Here is a 7,842-nt window from a genome sequence, read left to right as displayed (position 1 = left end):
GTGGCTTAAATATGCATTTAATGCAAGGGGTTTATATAATTTGTAATTGCTAGGCCAACTTGTGGCTTAGTTTGGTATAAGTAGGGGGTCTTGTGGAGTCTTTTAATGATTCATTCATGGAGTGATTCATTCAAAGGAGGAGTGAGTGTGGAGAGTAGCTAAAGAGTGAGTTTTCCTAAGTCTATGGACAGAGCACCGAATGTGAGGCAGTTTACAATAGGATTGTGGTGGAGTTGTGAGTATGCGGACAAAGCATCGAATGTGAGGCAATTTACACTTGGATCTTGGATAAAGTTGGAGTAGAGCTAGGGCTACGGCTAAAAAATAAGGAGATTTCTTGGTGGGCTTGTGAGCATAAGTTGAGATCTTCCTTGGAGGTTTCTACTATAGTGTGGATCTGGACTAACTAGGGTTTGGATTGGATCTTGAGGGATCTTGCTAAACTATTATTGTAATTGCTTTATATTTGGTCATAATTGGGAAGGCCTTACAGCTCGACACATTGCATGTAATAGTTATTTATGAATAAATTATTGTAATTTGGTGTCAGATCTTGAGTTGTTTCTTCTTGTTGTTGTTTTTCCACTGCGTGGTTATTTGCTAGGGGCCAGGACGTCTCCTTTGGGGATTCTCCTGCCTTGCACTATGTTAGGTGGTATTAGAGCTCAGTTGTTCCTGAGTGTACAAGAAAATCACTGAAGTGTGAGGCAATTTTTACCAGGACCTCGGTTGGGTGAATTTTATCAGAGAAAGGGTTGTTCCTAAGCATGTAGACAGATCACCAAAGTTGTGGTAGTTTGCACCAGGACTTCAGTTGGAGAATTAGATCTAAGTTGATCTTAATCTAGTGGTGGATTTTCTTTCTAGAGTCCTGGATCTCTTGGTTGTGAGGTTGCAGATCATGGTTCTGACTTGCAACTGAAAAGGGCTTGTAGATGGATAGATGGATGTGAAGATGGAAGACTGATCTTGTTGAGCCATAATCATAGATAGTTTGTGGATTGCAGATCTATGGTCCCAGACTTGTGATGTGGTTCATGATTATTCATGCGAGGTGGTAGGTTGCGATCTGACTTGCAAATAATTCAAGGTTGTCACAAGGAGCATATGAAGGATTTGTTGTAGAGGGTTTGTGAAGATCTTAGGAGATGGCTCTGAGAGGATTGGACCCTAAGATGATTCCAAATCTCTGTGATGTGCTAGAAAGGAAGTTTTTTGAGATGTCTACTCGGGTTGAAGCTAGTTTGGCTAATAAAGATAAGGAGGTGGTTGCTTAGTTTGAAACTAGTTCAGATGATCGAGATAAGGACAAGATGAGGAAGGCATTCCGTAGATGTTTGTGGAGTTGGAGTCTACCAATCTGGAAGAGAGTTGTTTGGCCAGTTAAGAGACTTGTTTGTGAGAGAAGATGGCATAGTAAGGTCGAGGTGGAAGAGGTTTCTTTTGTTGATAAGTTTGTGGAGCTTGATATAGAACCTACAGAGCAACTAGAGGTTGTTGCTAAGGATATTCCTAATGTTGTTGATGCTGGGATGGACATTGGTTTTCATGATCAGTCGGTTGGATTAGACATGGAGATTGTAGAGCACTTGGTCGTGGATAATTTGGTTGTTGTTGGTGATGAGTTGTATGTTGCAAAGCATCTTTTTGTGAGCAATGAGATTGCTAGTGTTGTGAGTTTGGCATGTGTTGATGGAGATCTACATATTGCTATTGATGTGGAGTTTATTGCTACTGATGCAAAGTTTTTTGCTACTGGTGTGGATTCACTAATTTTTGATGTGGATGAGGATTTTTTGTTGAAGCTTTATGTTTAGTTTGTTCTTGGGAGTGAGCATGCTGATTGGATGGTTGAGATTCTAGTATTTGACAGAGTGATGCAGATTGGTTTTCTTGTCCCTATTGGAGTGGAAGCCTTTGATGAAGATGAAGATGGTTGTTGCTCTTTCTTTGGGCATCAAAGTGTGGGACACACTTTTCTATTTACCTGGGGAGTCTGATGTAGGAGCATCCTAGCCGTCGTGTTATCCCTCAAAATCGATTGGTACTAACTGGAGTTCTTGGTGTATTTAATGTATGTAGCATGTGATCATGATTTAGATCGATCAGGGAGTTTGTGTGGACCTATTTGTGGTCTTTTTTATCTCCTCTATGTGCATTTAATCTTGGTTGTAAACTTGGGTTTTGTCCTAAGTGTTTTGTTCAATTATCACGTGTTAACTGCAGGTTAACATGAGGGTTAACACATTTTGTATTTAATGTTTTTTGTGAGCCAACTTGTGGCTTAAATATGCATTTAATGCAAAGGGTTTATTTAATTTGTAATTGCTAGGCTGACTTGTGACTTAGTTGGGTATAAGTAGGGGGTCTTGTGGAGTCTTTTAGTGATTCATTTAGAGGAGGAGGAGTCAGTGTAGAGAGTAGCTGAAGAGTGAGTTTTCTTGAGTCTATGGATAGAGCGCTGAATGTGAGGCAGTTTATAATATGATTGTGGTGGAGTTGTGAGTGTGTGGACAGAGTGTCGAATATGAGGCAGTTTACACTTGGATCTTGGATAAAGTTGGAGCAAAGCTAGGGCTAGGACTAGAAAACAAGGAGATTGCTTGGTGGGCTTGCGAGTACAAGTTGAGATCTTCCTTGGAGGTTTCTACCAGAGTGTGGATCTGGACTAGCTAGGGTTTGGATTGGATCTTGAGGGATCTTGCAGAACTGTTATTGTAATTTCTTTATATTCGGTCGTAATCGAGAAGGCCTTACAGCCTGACATATTGCATGTAATAGTTATTTTATGAATAAATTATTGTAATTTGATATCAGATCTTGAATTGTTGCTTCTTCTTATTGTGTTTTCATTGCATGGTTATTTGTGAGGGGCTAAGACATCTCCTTTGGGGATTCTCTCCTGCCTTGCACTGTGTCAAAATATCAAGTCTTATATTTACTAAGTACATAAGGGACCCAATCATCTGTTTGTAGAGAGTAGAATCTATGGAAAGTGATTTTGTTGTTGCTTCTTTAAGTTTATGTAGATTAGTCTCCATTGGAGAAGACATAGACTTGTAATTTCACATTCCAAATCTCTTCAAAATGTCTGATGTATACTTCCCTTGATTAAGTATGATACTGTTAGAATTCTATCATACTTCCAGTCCTTGGACGTAATGAAAGACTCCCAAGTCTTTCATCTCGAATTCTCTAATTAGATCTTTCTTGCATTGATATATGAGATGATAATCACCTATTATTAGTAAATCATCAACATACAATATCAAAATTACCATATCATCTTTATCTCTTTTATAATATAAATTTGGATCGACTTCATTTTTGAAGAATCCTAAGCCAGTGAGATACTTATCAATTCTTTCATACCAAGCCCTTGGAGCCTACTTAAGCCCATAAAGAGACTTCTTGAGCCTGCAAACAAAAATGTTAGGATCATGAGTATCAAATCCTTCAGGTTGCCCCAAATATACTTCTTCTATAATATTTCTATTTAGGAATGTTGTTTTTACATCCATCTAATGTACTTTCCATCTCTTCAATGCTGCAATTGTTAGGACTGCTCTTACAGAGGTATATTTAGCAATAGGAGAAAACATTTCTTCATAATCAATCCCTTCTTTATGAGAGAATCCTCTAGCTAAAAATCTAGCTTTATATTTCTCAATGCTACCATTAGTATCATGCTTTATTTTAAATATCCACTTGAAAGAAACAACATATTTTCCTTTAGGTCTTGGAACAATTTCCCAAACATCATTCTTCATAATAGATTAGTATTTTTGTGTCATAGTTTTTTTCCAAGTTGTATGTTTAATAGCATCTGAAGGATTGGTTGGTTCTATTTGGACAAATCATTCATCTTTGTTGTATAACTAGAAAATATTTTAGGTCTTTTACTTTCTCTAATTGTTCCAAAAGGTGCAACAAAGTCTTGTGCTTCTTCGACTATTTTAATGGCCCAAAGTGGTCTTTTCTTTGAATTTTGAGTTTCTCCAAGATTTAGATTTTGAATTTCATCTTCAATTTCTTCTATGTTCTCCCTCTAAGACTCAAACTCAGTATTTCTTTCAGAACTAGGTAAAGGAGAAGGTTCTTCAGAACTTGGGTCTCTTTTGAATGCTAGATCTTCTTCAAAAATTGCATCCCTACTAAGTTCAATACTTTTCTATCTAAGTATGAAAATCGTATATGCTTTAGATGTTTCACTATACCCTACAAAAATACCTTTCCTCCCAGAGGGTTCTAACTTAGTCCTCTTTTCTTTTGGAACATAGATATATAAGGTGCACCCAAAAATCCTAAGATGACTTATATTGGGTTTAACCTTAGTAAATACTTCTTTAGGAGTTTTATCTCTAAGGTTAGAGTGAGGGCTTCTGCTTTGAATATAGATAGTAGTATAAGAGGCTTCTACCCAAAGATAATATTTTAGATTTTGATCAAATATCATAGCTCTAGCAACTTCTATAGTTGTTCTATTCTTTCTTTCTGCTACCCCGTTTTGTTCTAGATTATAAGAAATGATGTACTCCCTCTTAATTCAGGTTTCTTTACAAAACCTTTTAAACAAATATGAGGTGTATTCCCCTCCATTATTAGTTCTAAGAGTTTTAATTTTATGTCCTAATAAGTTTTTAGTTAAGGTTTTGAATTCTTTAAATCTTTTTAGGCTTTCTTCTAATTCTTTGCATTTTAAGAAGTAAATTCATGTTTTCCTAGAGAAGTCATCTATGAACAAAATATAGTACCAAAATCCTCCAAGAGAAGGAACATACATAGGTCCACATAAATTTGAATGAATTAATTCCAAAACATTATTTGTTTTTCTAGGGCTATCATGAAATGGACTTTTATTCTTACTTAGAGCGCACCCTTTACATATGCTTGAGTGGTCTTTATTTAGTTTAAGTAAACCAATAACCATCTTCTCCATAGTTGATAAGGTTTTGAAATTTAGATGCCCTAATCTTTTGTGTGATATTTCATTTATGTCTACAACTTCATGAATTAAGGCTTGAATAGGTCAACTAGATTTTGAATTTAATTCATACAAATATCTGTTTCTCTGACCAATCAACTTTGCTTTCTTAATTGAGGAGTTCTTTGCCCAAGTTATTATTTTACTATCCATGAATGCAACATTATGCCCATCATCTTCAAGTGTTGTAACCGAGATTAGATTTCTTTTCATTCTTGGTATGTAGAGTACTCCTTTGAGGAGAAGAGAATTTCCTAATTTTAGTTTCAAGGTGCAGTTTCCAATTCCTTTGGCAAAATGTGTTGAATTATCACTAATGATAACTTCACCATTAACCTTTTCTAATATAGAGTCTAGTGCTTCTTTGTATCCTGCTATATGTCTAGAATATCCACTATCAATTACCCATTCTTTACTTGAGATTTCATTTGATAGTGATGAATATAATACATGATTTTCAGGATCATAGTTATCTTCTTTCCTAGTAACATTTGTACCATTCACTTGTTGTTTAGAATTCTTAGGACAATTAGATCTGTAGTGTCCAAACTTTTCACATTTGAAACACTTTATTTTGGATAGATCTTTCTTGGGTTTGTCATTCTTTTGATTTTCCTTTTTCTTCTTGAAATGCTCCTTCTTGCCCTTATAGGAGTTTGTGTTAAGAACATGAAGTTCTTCATCTTCTATTTTTAGTTTCCCTCCTTTCTTTAATTTTTTGGATTCTTCTTGAAGACAACCCCCTTAAGTCTGTTGAAGTCAGGAAGTTTATCTCTGACACTTATTCCTTGTGCAAAAGTTTCCCATGGATATGGTAATCCATCTATAGCCATCAATGTTAGTTTTGTGTCACTAACAATGGTTCCTACTTGATAGTTCATCTCTCATGTCGACAACCCTTGGGAAGTAAGAATTCATTGATTCTCCCTTCTTTATTTGTATGTGATTTCGTTGCCTTTTCAGTGCGAGAACTCTACTTGCATTGTTGACCTCATATTTTAGTAATGCATTCATCATATCCAATGTTGTCTAATGTTTTGTCAGCATAGGTACAATATCATTTTTTACTCCATCTAATATGATATGAATGGCTTTTCTATTTCCTTTACTCCATATAGTTTTATGAGGTTCAATATTAGGTTGTTTGGATACTCTATCAACAAATTGTTTTACATTATTTTCTTCAAGAATCGTCATGATTCTGAATTTTCAGGCATCAAAGTGTTCTTTCCCATCAAATCTATCCTCGAGTCTAATTGTGTATGCCATTGAAGATAGGAGATAGATGCTAGATATATATAAAGTCTGATTATCAAATTTTGCAAAGCCTAGGTTCGACTACAAGAGCTTTGATACCATGTTCTGTAACAGAATCAAAGATTCGATTCGACCTTCTTCCTCTCCTTGTAGCTTGTTGTGAATAACTTCAAAGTATTGTCTTGAATTAAATTGGAAATATAATTCTAAAAACTATCTTTTGTTCTGCAAGTTGTATATGGGCAGTATTGACAAAGGAGCAGACTATTTTTTGTGTTCTTGTGTGCTCTTAGACTTCAGCCATACCCATTATAAATAGAGAGACCTAGGGACATGTCCCTTCCAAAACATTCTTTAACTCATCCTAGAAGTCGACGACTTTTCCAAGAAACAATAAGTTTAATTTTAACTTAACACAAAAGAGTATTAGTTAAATCCAAACTAATTCTAAGGATAGACGTCGATATCCCTAAGAGGATATTGTAAAGATTTTGGATCAATCTATGTCATGTAAGAATGGATCAAACCTATATGTTATCAGATCAATAGGATTACAAGTTATAGAATTAATAGTTTGATGTCATCATTCAACATTTTGCAACATTTGATGTGGCCATTCAACATTTTGTTTTTGTTATTTAAGTCAGCTCACTTTAAGAGATCAATTATGATGAACTGTGTTTTAACCCCATTGATTTCCCTCTATATTTTTTATTTTTATTTTTATTTTTTTAAAATCATAAAATTTCTATTAGGTATGGAGATTGTAGTGCTATATAGCTCTTCTAAGGCTTACTCAATTAGATTAAATTTTATTGCATCAGAAATAACACCCATTTAAACTAAGATGAATAGTTTATATTTTATCTTCTTTCAATTTTAGCTAATTTATCTTCCTTTTAACTTATTCTAATTATTACTTATATATTATTTCCTCGTATTATTTTTTAATCCATTTATCCTTAATTTTCTATTCTTTTCTATCACTAAAAAAAACCACTTATCCTATTTTTTATTAAAAATCTTGATTTTTAAAAAATTACTTTAAAACTTTCCTAATTTCAATATTGCCTTTTTTTCATAATTTTTAACACGTGTCTACAATTTGAAAAAAAGAACCGCGTCCCTTCAATAAAGTAAATCAAGCTTGGATTCCCAACGGTACAAAGCATAAAATCTTGAACTTCTGCCGCGCAGTTTACACGTGTGACGGAGTTAGGCAGACAATTTTAGTCGTTTACATGCAACTATGCTGTTTTATAACCGTAGTTCTGAGCTGCTGTTTCTATTCTTCTCTTCATATGTGTAGCAAAATTCAAAGTTATGCTTCCTTTTCCTCTTCCATTGATTAGGAAATTCTGTTACAAAATGATTTGGAGAATTTTTGTATTTTTTACTACGTACTGTTGCAAGATTTTAATGCAAAATTTGTCGTGCAATTTAGGTTTGCCTTGAGCTTCAGTTTATTTTTAATTGGACCTAAGGGCACAACAATGGGAAGCCAGTTTTCTAATAAGGGATGATAGACATTCATAATTAAGAGTTGCTCCTGCTATTTTTCTTCTTATGTTTTGTTCCATGACTGGTGTATTATATCTGCA

This window comes from Cupressus sempervirens, chromosome 3, assembly GCF_028749045.1.
Source record: "Cupressus sempervirens isolate cs-2001-9-10 chromosome 3, ASM2874904v1, whole genome shotgun sequence".
Lineage (NCBI taxonomy): Eukaryota > Viridiplantae > Streptophyta > Pinopsida > Cupressales > Cupressaceae > Cupressus > Cupressus sempervirens.
This window is presented reverse-complemented; position numbering follows the sequence as displayed.